Here is a 13,999-nt window from a genome sequence, read left to right as displayed (position 1 = left end):
AGAAACTAAGAATAGATACAATGACGAGAAACTAACAATAGATACTATGATGAGAAACAGAACATACAGACTAGACAGAGAAAGAACACACAATACAACTAGCACATACATTAATTATACATTAATACAGTTATGTGAGCCATTAAACGGGGCATAGCACTACCTGCCATGACCGTTTTTGTATCCAGAATCTCCTTAATTGGGGAGCGTATGAGTTTGCCTATATATCGATACTCGATTGACTATCCTACACCTTGTTGCTCGCTACAGTGGGACTTGCAAGTCTATGGGTGCCAAATGTCATTTATCATGGCGTCTTACATCGTCATTTTACTATTGAGTCGGTAGCAGGGTACAGGCCGATCACATGGTACTTTAAATAACAATTGGTTTAAGGTAGTTAGTACAACAGTAGTTACTTAATAAAATACTACAGTACTATATTATTTTCCCATTACATTGACTTCGTGAACATTCACACGATGCACGGTAATGTAAAAGCTATATTTTTTGTGAATGATAGTTGGATTTCGGAAAATACACACTCTTACAAGAGACACACATACAGATACTAGATGCCTTGGTAGAAGGCTACTTTTAGTAGGAAACATGGGGTTTTTCTAGGAGTGTTCAAACAAATACAAACTTTACAAAACTTATCCTTTACATCTTATAAACATCTTACAAATGCTTTCATACAAATATAGACACTAATATAATTATGATCTCACCGGCTTTAAAGCTGATACTCACTTTCAAAATAACTTGTATTCTCAGGTGACCAGTAGACAGGTACCGGTGCCAGGTTTTTGAGAAGTTGGAGATGTTCAAGACTCCTCTTTTATTTTTGATGTACATTTTTGGTGTCTATATAACTTGACAGAACACACTTTTATGAAATTATATTATTAATGCAATGGATGATGTTGTTGTTTGTTTACTACTTTGCACTGTTGTGATATTGTAGATGATGTCCTCTACCCCCAAACGATTCCGCCGTTCCGGTTTTTTGGGGTGTGACAGATTGGTATCAGAGCTTTGTTTATGGTGAATCGAGTATATCAACGCATAAAAGATATACGAACTATAAACACAAGCAGTATTAAAATACTCTGATAAAGAGTTTATACTTTTAAATAATAAAATATTTAACCAAGTATACATACCTGCATTCATTCTAAAACCAGTGTCACTAGGACAGAACAAAAGTATTACAATTGTTGGGCAGCACAGGTAGACTTAGAGACATATGGTCAACCCTGGGAAGATGTAGCCTGATCAACTACATTATCGGAGGAGTGATTAGCATGTGTCTAAGTATGGTTGTGAAGTTGCAACAAGTCTAAAAACTTACCAACACTACTACAATAAGAACAGTAGAATAGAACATAAACTTAAAATACTATACGAGTATTTTGTGTTACTATAATTACTTGTCTGAGAACTAAAGGTCTTTATTAGTGTGTCAATATTTGTTTAGTGGATACGATAAGGTTATATGTAACTAGGATGTCATAGACTTGAAATCTGTGATCTTTGCTTTACTTTATGTTCCTTGTTTGGTTGTGGACTTAGAGTTAGGATCACATATTCAAAGGTCTATCATGTTTTGGAATACATATAACTAGTATGCTCTAAATAAGTGCTGGAGTAACTGATAAAGATCATCTTATAATTATCTAGTTAGTTCGTCTATTAATTTTTTTCTTATCCCTTTTCTCGCGTAGATATAATGGCTGGATTCCATCTTCCCGGAGACCCGTACTACCCCAACCACGGCAATGCAGGATGGTTGGAAGAAGAACCAGAAGATGATCACCCAATCCCTTTGAATGATTGATGTGTGTGAAACGAACTAGTTTTAATCATACTTTTAGTTGATAAATTAAGCACACAAAGGCAGTGAACCTGTCTTTTAGTGGTATAGTTAAATAAGTAGGGTGTCGAACTCAGGGAACGGAAATTAATCTAATAACTAATTCTAACTAAGCAATTAATAAAAGTAAAAGGGTTTTTCTCTAGTTTTACAAGACAAGAAACTTAAACACACCACTTAAGCACTTAATTAACTAAACAATCAAGACAAATAACAAATTCACCAAATTTAATAAAGGGTTTCTGTTTAGGTTCAACCAATTCAATCCAATGGTTATTTATATGATAAATAAATTGTTATTGGTTACGAACTATAGTGGTTAGGTTCATGTTCATTACTCTTAACCCTTAGACAATTAATCAATTCAAACAATGGCCAATTATTTAAACTAATTAATTCCCTAGTTCAATTATTTGGATTAAATAAGATTTGTAATTGGTTAATCAAGTTGGTGTTTAAATTAACCTCTTGTTTGTTGGTTTCTCAAACAAGCTCACACATTAATTTACCCATTCTCTAATTAATCCTAGTTTCATATTCATTATTCCTACGCATATGATAAAGTGTTCACATAAACATATGAGGTTAACAACTAAGAGATGTTCATGCAGCTTAATTATCTTCCAATTAACAGAAAATAGTTGTGGTTAATGCATAAGGTTCTTTAACAAACTTAATTTAATAAGATCACCAATAAACAATCAATCAAAAAGTAATAATTAAACTAGAGGAGTAACTTGGTCTTCCCCAAGAGAAACAAAACGAATTTAGTTCATAGTCATAGTAAAGACTAACTCAAAAACAAATTCAACTAGGCTAGACATGCTTAATTCCTAAGATTAAGTGGAATGTATTACCTAGATTGCCTTGATTCTTCAAAGGATCGAAGCTTAGGCTTTCTCAACTCTTGAAAGGGTTCTTTTTCGCAAATGCAGCTCCCCAAAAATCCCAGAAGTACTTCCATTCGGATAAGGGTTCGGTATTTATAATTATCACCAAACAGGGGGTACTCGGCGAGTAGAACACCCAACTCGCCGAGTAGATGCATAAAATCTGTCTATTGCCAGGAGTCTTGACTTATCTTCTGGAATATTCTTGGGTACTCGCCGAGTAGCCTCGAGGACTCGCCGAGTTAGTGTGTTTTTGTTCCTCATTCTTCATTCTTTGGTCTGTAATCACTTCTCCTTGTTCCCTTTTACTTCCAAGCATGTTTTTTGGACTGAAAACAAAATTTAAGCATTATTAAGTACGTTTTTTTTCCACATTATGCACATAATTAGCTAAAAATGAATAACAATGTATGCTAAATGTATAATTAATTATGCAAATATGAAAATACCCCACACTTGACTTTTGCTTGCCCCAAAGCAAAACTGAATTTTAACACATTAGAACCACATATGACAACTCCAATCTAACCCAACCATTATGCCAAGACCGCAACGCATGCATTTGTGTCTAAATTTTTCCTAAATACCCCCATACTCCAAATAATCACAATCCTCATAAACATTCGGTCACTCACCCTGAACTATGTTCATTTTATGCATCCCTCCGAATCCATCCTCAGAAAACCTCTTAACCTCAAGGTATTTTTGGCTGAACAACCCAAGCATACATAATCTAGATAATTACAATTTATGACACCATATTGGAGCTCTTTGGAATTATTTATTTCTTTGACATTTGATATTTAATTTCTTTGAATTCACCACCTTGTTGTTTGATTTTTGGTATCTTCAACTTTTTGAATTTCTTTAGAACTTTGATCTTCTAATTTCATACTTAACATTGATGCTCCAAAAATTCTTCAAACTTTTCTTGTAATTCTCTCTTTTTTTTTTTAACATGTAACTCACTTTTTTTCACTCAAAACCCTACATGCTTAACCAGGGGCGCTCAACTTCAACCTTTATTGGCTAAAGATAATAATTTTCCTAGATACATTTCTGGTACACGATGCTAAACATATTCCATCCTTTGGGCTGAGCGAGGTCGTGTTTTTGTCCCATGATTTCACTGGAATAAGGAAGCCACAAATGCACTAGAACGTATATAGGCTCAACTAAAAATTTGGGTTTTCATGCAATTATCAACACAGTTCTAACATGGAATCCTAATTGCTTTTTACCAACATTTTCTAAATTAATTCCTAAGTCATATTTTTGGTATGCAAGAGTTGATTTTTTTTTTTAAATTGGCCTAAATTAGGATATTATAATTATAAATTTACTAATATGTGACCAACCCCTACCCCACACTTATTTTATGCAATGCCCTCATTGCATATCATGCAAAAATAAAAATATGAAATATAGAGAGAATTGGAACAAACTCCCCTGGGGTAGCAGTCGTTAGGTTGATATATCTTCTCTTAACTCCATCTTCAATTAACTTTAGACATGGAAACAGCTCATCCATGTCTTGGGTGTCAAAATCTCATGTGGTAGACATACAAATAACTCGAAAATGTTGTACAAAGCTCCTAGAAACCTCCAGTAACAACTCCTCACAGTACTGCAATGAAAGTGCTCAAAACAACTTTGGAACTCAAAAAATGTCGATCTACTCGGCGAGTAGTATCGTGTACTCGGCGAGTTTGAGCTTAACTTGCAGTTATATCACGTAATTACCCATGCACTCACCGAGTAGAAGTTGTGCACTCGGCGAGTAGGTACTGTATTGCCAAAAAACTATTCAACTTGTTTTCTTCTCGATTAAGGTTTTGAATTGGGATAATTCATTGACTCTTCCTCTAACACTTCAGCTACAACACTCATCACTCCCAACTCTAATAGACTCAACCTTAATGACAAAACTTCACACTCTTATTTGAACATTCCTCACTTCCTCACTTGAACCTTGACCCTTAAAACTTCTATATGCATCCTAACCTTCCAAACCTCAAAAAATATGCAACCAAAAGTGACAGCAATAAAAGTCCTAAAAGAAACAAAATCATCCAAGCTCTACATTTGTTCAAATCAAACACCATAAATAAAAAAAACATAACATAAAATCTTCAATCTTCTTCCTCCATGTCAGCTCCTCCAGCTCCACTTCCTCCTTCATTGCCTCTCCTTATCCTTTCCTCCCAATTCATAATGTAGGGATAACTGGGTCCGGGTCTCGGAGCAATATGCATTTGTTGGAAAGATATTCAAATGATTGATTATTATAATTAACCCCTCTTCCTAAATCATCCAAGTATCGCCGGTACTCAACTTGGTTCCACCCATCATTCTTTTCATCCACTGGAATAACCGGTGGGTCTTCTCGTACCCGCTCACTCTGTTACCTCACCCACTGTCCTGGCTCCTCGGGGATAACCGGCTCATCCACATGTGGAATAGAATAAGAATCTCCAAACTTCTCCATAATCCTTGCCCTCCTATATAGTGTAGTGTTGAACAGAGGGGGAGAAATGACCATCAGCGCCCTTGCCTCTTGCAAATCCAATACCCCAAATGATCTTGCAAGCCTTGTCACAAACATCCCTCCATTGATTTTGGAGGTCACCTTCTCTTTAACAGCCCCTTCCGCAAGATATTTGGCTATGAAATAGGGGAGATTGCAGAATACATCGAGAGTAATAATACTCCAAAGATAGAAGATGTCAAGGGTCGGGACCTTGTCATCGTCCTTTTCGCATATTAATCGTGCTAGCGATGAAACGATGAATGAGATTGTGGATCAGTGAATGAATGTTGCCCTCCTGTGTGGTAGATGGGATGTATACCCGGTTAGCAATAGTACTCCACCAGGTAGAAGCAACCACTACCTCAGGGATATCTTTGTGGCAATTCCCCAAGAAAGCTTCAAAGTCTTCATTTAACATAGTACTTTGCTCATAGATGCCAAACCTCCATGAAAACTCAGCCATGCTGCATCGTCGCAGCTCCCCACCAAGAGAAAAGGAAATTATAGTGGGATTATAATACTCACTACCACCTCAGAATGACATGGTAGCAAAGAATTCCCAACATAATTCAGCGAAGACCGGTTCTTGAATTTTGAATAATTGTAACCAACCATCACATATGATGGATGAATCCCCCATTTTGCATTCTTTCACCAAATATGGTGTCAATTCCTCTTCCAATCCAACCTTCCCCAGCCAATCCCAGTCCACTGCATTAGGTAAGTGGATCTTTTTTTTCTTCAAAGCTTCTAATTTGTTTTTGGTGCGGGCTTGAGATGATTTAGAGGTGATTTGTCGAAAAGAGAGCCACGGGATGTCCCCTTGGCTTCCCTCTCTTGAAGTTTGACCTTTTCTGGACATGGTACCTGCAGAATAATATTAAGAAAGAACAAAAAAACAACACCTAATAATTTAAATCGAACAAAATAGATATGTATATCATCCTACTCGCCGAGTTGATGAACTACTCGGCGAGTAGTATGAACATCGGGACCAGATTGATGTCGTATATATATGGGTCATCTAAAACACCAATTTTGCATTGTTTACTGTACTAAGTCCAATAAACACTCAAAAGAAATTTCTCCTAAAACCTCCTAATTCATAGTAAAATCAAAACCCTAGAAATTGAGGAAACCCCCAAATCTGAATTTTAAACAAAATAAAGGCTGAGAAGTGATAAAGCTTTAATTTTTGATAAGTATTAAGTTTAAAAATCATACCTTTACTCTTGAAAGTTGAAAATTCAACAAAAATTGAAGGAATGGCTTGAGAGTGGCTGTGCACGACGAGTGTGTGGGTAAAATGAGTGAAAACCGTCTTTTACAGATTATAAGCCGTCTGTGTAAGTTGTCTACTCGCCGAGTATAAAAGTTCTACTCGTCGAGTAGATATGCATGTTCGCAATTTTATGGGTATTTTAATAAGTACTCGTCGAGTAGATTGATGGTACTCGGCGAGTAAAGCTTGCAGTTTGAAAAAAATTGAATTTTTTTTCTTATTTCAACCCACCACCCCACACTCTATGCATGGCTTGCCCGCAAGCAATCATTTAGACATATTTTAAGAAGACGAATGAAACAAATCCTAAGAAATTAAAAAGAAAATAAAGGAAAAAGAAAAGAAAACTCTAAACTCGGGTTGCCTCCTGGAAGCGCTTCTTTTTTAAGGAGTCATTAGCTAGACTCCTCCCATTCTATGTTGCTGCAATCCCTTCCGGCAACGATAACTCTTCCATACCTTCATTCCTTGGGACTCCTTCTTCATAGCTTTTAACCCTATGTCCATTGACCTTGATAGGGGTACCGTCTTTTGATAATAACTCTATAGCACCAAGTGGAAACACTTTCTTCACTAGAAAAGGACCATCCCATCTTGACTTGAGTTTGCCCAAGAAGAGTTTTAGTCTTGAATTAAAGAGCAACACCTTTTGCCCTTCATGAAATTCTTTATTTTCCTTGATCCTCTTGTCATGTCAACTCTTGGTTTTCTCTTTATAGATTAAAGAACTAGTGTAAGCATCATTTCTAAGTTCCTCTAGAGCATTCATTTGCATTAACCGGTTGTTCTTGAGCTCCACCATGTTGAAGTTGCACATTTTTAAAGCCTAAAAAGCTTTGTGCTCGATCTCCACCGGTAAATGACATTGCTTTCCATAAACTAGACTATATGGTGTAGTACCAATAGGTGTTTTGAAAGTTGTACGGAAGGCCCAAAGTGCATCATCTAGCTTATCCAACCATTCTTTCTGATTGCTCCCCACCGATCTCTCCAAGATTCTCTTTAAGGCTCGATTCGTCACTTCGGTTTTTCCACTAGTTTGTGGATGGTAAGATGTAGAAAATTTATGGGTTACCCCATATTTCCTTAGCACCTTCTCTAGTTGATTATTGGCAAAATGAGTGTCTCGGTCACTTATGAGGGCTTTCGGGACTCCACATCTTGAAAATATCTTCTTTAAATAACGTACCACCACCCGACCATCATTAGTTGGCAAAGCTTGTGCCTCCGCCCACTTGGATACATAATCCACTGCCACAAATATGTATTTGTTGCCTTTTGACATGGGAAACGGTCCCATGAAATCGATCCCCCACACATCAAATAGTTTGCACACTTGAATACTATGTTGTGTCATTTCATTTCGAGATGAAATGTTTCCCGTTCTATGACATGCATCACAGTCTTTGACAAATTGGGCTGCATCTTTAAAAATCGTGGGCCAGTAAAACCCATTGTCAAAGATCTTCTTAGCAGTGTAATGTGCTCCATGATGTCCACCCGTGGACACGCTATGACAATGCTCCAAAATTTTCCGGCTTTCATTCCCGAACACGCATCTTCGTATGATTCCATCTGCGCACCTTCGGAAAAGATATGGTTCATCCCAAAAGTAATACTTTATTTCGGAGAAGAATTTCTTCTTTTGTTGGCTGGTAAGATCTTTTGGGATGTATTTGCTAGCTAAGTAATTAGCTATATTTGCGAACTATAGTTCTTCTCCCACGGTCACCATAATGTACTCGTCCGGAAAGTCATTTCCAACTCTATCTTCTTGCAGTTGCGGGTTTTCAAGCCTTGACAAGTGGTCAGCTGCAACATTCTCCATTACCTTTTTTTTGCATATCTCTATGTCAAACTCTTGAAGAAGTAGAACCCATCGTAACAATCTTGGCTTGGCATCCTGTTTGGCAAACAAATACTTGATAGCAGAGTGGTCAGTAAAAGCAGTTGTTTTAGATAAAACTAAATAAGGGCAGAATTTATCAAAAGCGTACACCACAACTAATAATTTCTTTTCCGTGGTGGTATAAGTCTCTTGGGCCGGATTTAAAGTTTTACTAGCATAATAAATGGGTCGAAAGTGCTTATCAACCCTTTGACCAAGGACAGCTCCTAATGCAAAGTCACTAGCATCACACATTATTTCAAATGGTAAATCCCAATTTGGAGCAATAATGATTGGGGTATTAGTCAATTTTTCCTTTAAGAATTCAAATGCCTCTAAGCACTCTTTAGTAAAATTAAATGGTGCATCCTTTAAAAGCAATTGTATTAGAGGTCTTGTTATTTTAGAAATATCTTTTATAAAACGCCGGTAAAAACCCGCGTGGCCTAGAAAACTTCTAATGCCCTTCACATTAGTTGGTGGGGGTAATTTGGCAATGGTGTCAATCTTTGCCCAATCTACTTCAATTCCCAATTTGGAAACCTTGTGGCCTAAAACTATACCCTCCTTGACAATAAAGTGACATTTCTCCCAATTGAGGACTAAGTCAGTTTTTTCACACCTAGCAAGCATTACGTCAAGATTTGTAAGACAATCATGGAAGGAAGATCCAAAAACAGAAAAATCGTCCATAAAGACTTCCATGAAGATTTCCAACATATCATGGAATATGGCTGTCATACACCTTTGAAATGTCGCGGGTGCATTGCATAGCCCAAAGGGCATGCGTCGATAAGCAAAAGTCCCACTTGGGCAAGTAAATGTGGTCTTTTCTTGGTCCATTGGGTCTATGAGTACTTGGAAATAACCCGAAAATCTGTCTAGAAAGCAATAATAACTATGGCCCGATAATCTTTCTAACATTTGATCAATAAAAGGTAAGGGGAAATGGTCTTTACGAGTGGCATCGTTTATCTTTCGATAACCGATGCACACTCTCCAACTAGTTACCGTTCGTGTTGGAATAAGCTCATTCTTTTCGTTGGTTATGACTGTCATCCCTCCTTTCTTGGGCACCACTTGGACCAGACTCACCCAAGGACTGTCAGAAATGGAATATATAATCCCCACATCTAAAAGCTTGACCACTTCCTTCTTGACCACTTCTTTCATATTTGGGTTTAATCGTCTTTGGTGCTGTACAACCGGCTTTGCTCCTTCTTCCAGATTAATATTGTGAGAACAATAAGAGGGGCTTATTCCCTTGATGTCGGTAATGCTCCATGCTACGGCCCGCTTTCGCTTCTTCAAAACTTGAACTAGTTCTTCCTTCTTAGATTTGGAAAGGTCAGATGCTATAATAACAGGATTTTGATGGCCATCTTCAAGGAAAGCATACTCCAAATATTCTAGTAACGTTTTGAGCTCGGTTTTTGGGTTCTGTTGGTTGTACTCGCCGAGTGCAGGTAAGGGACTCGGCGAGTTGTCAACTGAATTCACGAATTCCATTTTCTCTAAGCATGGACGGCGAGTAGCTGGGCCCTACTCAGCGAATTGAACTGTCAGATTGTTTCATCAATTCTTCAAACTCAGCTTCCTCCAGCAGCCTCTCTATCTCCATTAAGTCTTTTTCAACATCAAATTCTTCATAAAAGATTGTGGACTTGTTGGAATCTTCACTTTTTCATTCCTCCATTAATTCATAAAGCATGTCAATTGAGAATGCCATGTCATCACTATTCCTTGCATACTTCATAGCTTGATCATCCCCAAAAGTGACTGAATAATCTCCTAACCGCAAAGTAAGCTTCGAGTCCCTCATGTCTACTATAGCACTTGCAGTGTTGAGGAAGGGTCTTCCGAGGATGATCGGGACTTAAGGATCCGCCTCCATATCTAGAATTATGAAATCTACGGGAAATACAAACTTTTCCACCTTGACCAGTAAGTCTTCACATATGCCTCTTGGAAATGTGACTGTCTTGTTTGCTAAATGAATTGCCATACAAATTGGTCTTGGTTCCGGGAGATCCAGCTTCTTGAAGAATGAATATGGCATGAGGTTTACACTTGCTCCTGAATCGGCTAAAGCATGAATGGTAGCCAAGTTACCAAATTGGCAATGCAAAGTTAAGCTCCCCGGGTCACCCTTCTTCTTTGGTAGCTTCTTTAGCATGGCAGCTGAGTAGTTTTCGTTAAGAACTACCCTTTTCACTTCCTCCATCTTCCTTCTATTTGTGAGTTATTTAAGGAATTTTGCATATTTTGGCATTTGTGCGACAGCTTCGATGAAGGGTATGTTGATTTGAAGAGCTTTGATATGATCAAGAAACTTCTGGTACTCCTCTTCCTGCCTCTCTCTCTTAGCTCGAGCTGGGTATGGAAATGGAGGCTGGTAGGTCTTTTCAGGGATCTGCTCTTTCGAGTTTGGTAGTGGACTCATCGAGTCCATATTCTGGACTCGGTGAGTAGGCTCTGTTCCATGCAGATTTTGATTTTGATCTTGAATTTCTGCATCCTCTTTCTGCAATTCTTCGGGTGCTTCATTTTGAATAGGGGCTAGAGGAGTGATTATCTTCCCACTTCTTGTTGTGACTATATTTATGTGTACACCTTATGGGTTATTTTTGGTTTTACTAGGAAGTTCGCCTGTTGATCTTTGGTTGATTTGTTGAGCAAGTTGCCCTAGCTGCGTTTCTATGTTGTGGATAGATGCTTGCTGGTTTCTAAGCATGGTTCTTGTTTCTTGAATTGCAGCATCATGATCACTATGTCTCTTTTCTAAAGCAGCTACAAATTTGGTAAGCATCTCTTCCAAACTTGGTTTTCTTTCTTGTGCGGGCTCCTCCTTTTGGTAAAAACCTCTTCCTTTCTACTTGTACTTCTCCTCTTTAACCTTCTTGTACTCTTCATAAGGGAGCCACTCTTTCTTTGGTTTTCACCAATCTTCATCATATCGGTCCCCACTTGAGTAACATACTTGCACCTTTTTGTTGCCATTTTCATCCAAGTCATAGTCTCTAGTAAGATGAGGTCCATTAGAATTTTCACAACCCACCCGAATAGCATGGATCGTTTGATCCATTTTATCCATCCTCCTATCCATGGTTTTCAGCATAGCCATGACCGTGTACAAGTCTTCAGTAGCTGCATATGCGGCTCCCCTAGTAATATCATTTCTTGGATTGTGGTATTCTCTAGAATGCTTAGAGAATTCTTCAATCAAGTCCTTGATCATCGGGGGTGGCTTCTTTGTGAGCGGCCCTTACGAGTCAAGTAACTTCCTGGTTGTGACATTGACTCCATCATAGAAGATGGAGACTTCTTGTTGGCTATTAAGGTCATGGTGTGGGCAATTTCTTAGCAGGTTCTTATACCTCTCCTAAGCTTTATATAGCGACTCTCCAGCTTTTTGTTCAACGTTAGCAATGGCCTTCTTCAACTTGGCTATTTTGGAAGGTGGGCAAAAGTGATCAATAAATTCTTCTTTCATCTTGGCCCATGTGGTGACTGACCCGGGGGAAGTGACTTGAGCCAATCTTTTGTAGCACCTTTGAATGTCACTGGGAGCATGCGAAGTAGCTGAGTCTAGCGAGGCACATTTGGAACATTAAAGTAATCAGCTACATCATTGACTTCATCCAAATGCTTGTAGGCATCTTCGTGGTCTTTTCCATAAAAAAGAATTTTCTTTAGCAGAGTGAGTATGTTGCCCTTTAGCTCGAACGTAGTAGTAGCGGGAATTACGGGTGGTACAAGTCCTGGGCTGGTGTCATCACGGATCCTCTTCTTCCACTCTCCCATGGGGATTTCATCAATGTTAGCCATGGTAAGACCTAACTCATCGCAGGAATCAGAGTCATGCCCGTATGTAGGTTCTTCTTCCTCCTCGGTGACGTACTCGGTGTCTTCCTTGATCGGGTCTTCACTTGCTAAAGATGCGCTGGATGCACCTGCTTTGCTACTCTTTTTCTTCCCAAAAACAGTCTTCAAGTAGGACAAAGGTGACTTCTTAGGTGTATTCGAGCTCTCCACGTCCTTTCCTCTGTTCTTTCTCAATGCAGATTCTGGATCTTCAAACAGGGGTACTAGTGGAGTGTTTGATCCTCTGGTCATGAAAGTCCTGAAATAAAACAAGATAAAAACGTAAAAAGAACAAAAAATGCAACTTAAAAAAACAAAAATTAAATGCAAAATAATACTCTACTCGCGGAGTAGGTGCGAATGCACTTGGCGAGTAGCAGTTCAATTTTAAAAACAAACTAAGCTAAATATAAAAACTAAAACAGATGCTAAAACGTAACTACTAACTACTAAAATGCAATAAATTAACTTTGTGCCAGTAAACTCACACAAAGGATCGAAATAATTAGGAATTAGATTAATTTTTTTTTGAACCGTTCCCCAGCAACAACGCCAAAAACTTGATGTGTGTGAAACGAACTAGTTTTAATCCTACTTTTAGTTGATAAATTAGGCACACAAAGGCAGTGAACCTGTCTTTTAGTGGTATAGTTGAATAAGTAGGGTGTCGAACTCAGGGAACAGAAATTAATCAAATAACTAATTCTAACTAAGCAATTAATAAAAGTAAAAGGGTTTTCTCTAGTTTTACAAGACTAGAAACTTAAACACACCACTGAAGTACTTAATTAACTAAACAATCAAGACAAATAACAAATTCACCAAATTTAATAAAGGGTTTCTATTTAGGTTCAACCAATTCACTCCTATGGTTATTTATATGATAAATCAATTGTTATTGGTTACCAACTATAGTGGTTAGGTTCATGTTCATTACTCTTAACCCTTAGACAAATAATCAATTCAAGCAGTGGCCAATTGTTTAAACTAATTAATTCCCTAGTTCAATTATTTGGATTAAATAAGATTTGTAATTAGTTAATCAAGTTGGTGTTTCAATAAACCTCTTGTTTGTTGTTTCTCAAACAAGCTCACACATTAATTTACCAATTCTCTAATTAATCCTAGTTTCATATTCATTATTCCTAGGCATATGATAAAGTGTTCACATAAATATATGAGGTTAACAACTAAGAGATGTTCATGCAGCTTAATTGTCTTCCAATTAACAGAAAATAGTTGTGGTTAATGCATAAGGTTCTTTAACAAACTTAATTTAATAAGATCACCAATAAACAATCAATCAAAAAGTAATAATTAAACCATAGGAGTAACTTGGTCTTCCCCAAGAGAAACAAAATGAATTTAGTTCATAGTTATAGTTAAAACAAACTCAAAAACAAATTCAACTAGGGTAGACATGCTTAATTCCTAAGATTAAGTGGAATGTATGACCTAGATTGCCTTGATTCTTCAAAGGATCAAAGGTTAGGGTTTCTCAGCTCTTCAAAGGGTTCTTTTTCACAGATGTAGCTCCCCAAAAATGCCAGAAGTCCTTCCATTCGGATAAGGGTTTGGAATTTATAATTATCACCAAACAGGGGGTACTCGGCGAGTAGAACACCCAACTCGCCGAGTAGATGCATAAAATTCGTCTATTGCTAGGAGT

This window comes from Lactuca saligna, chromosome 3 (assembly GCF_052625555.1).
Source record: "Lactuca saligna cultivar CGN05327 chromosome 3, ASM5262555v1, whole genome shotgun sequence".
Lineage (NCBI taxonomy): Eukaryota > Viridiplantae > Streptophyta > Magnoliopsida > Asterales > Asteraceae > Lactuca > Lactuca saligna.
This window is presented reverse-complemented; position numbering follows the sequence as displayed.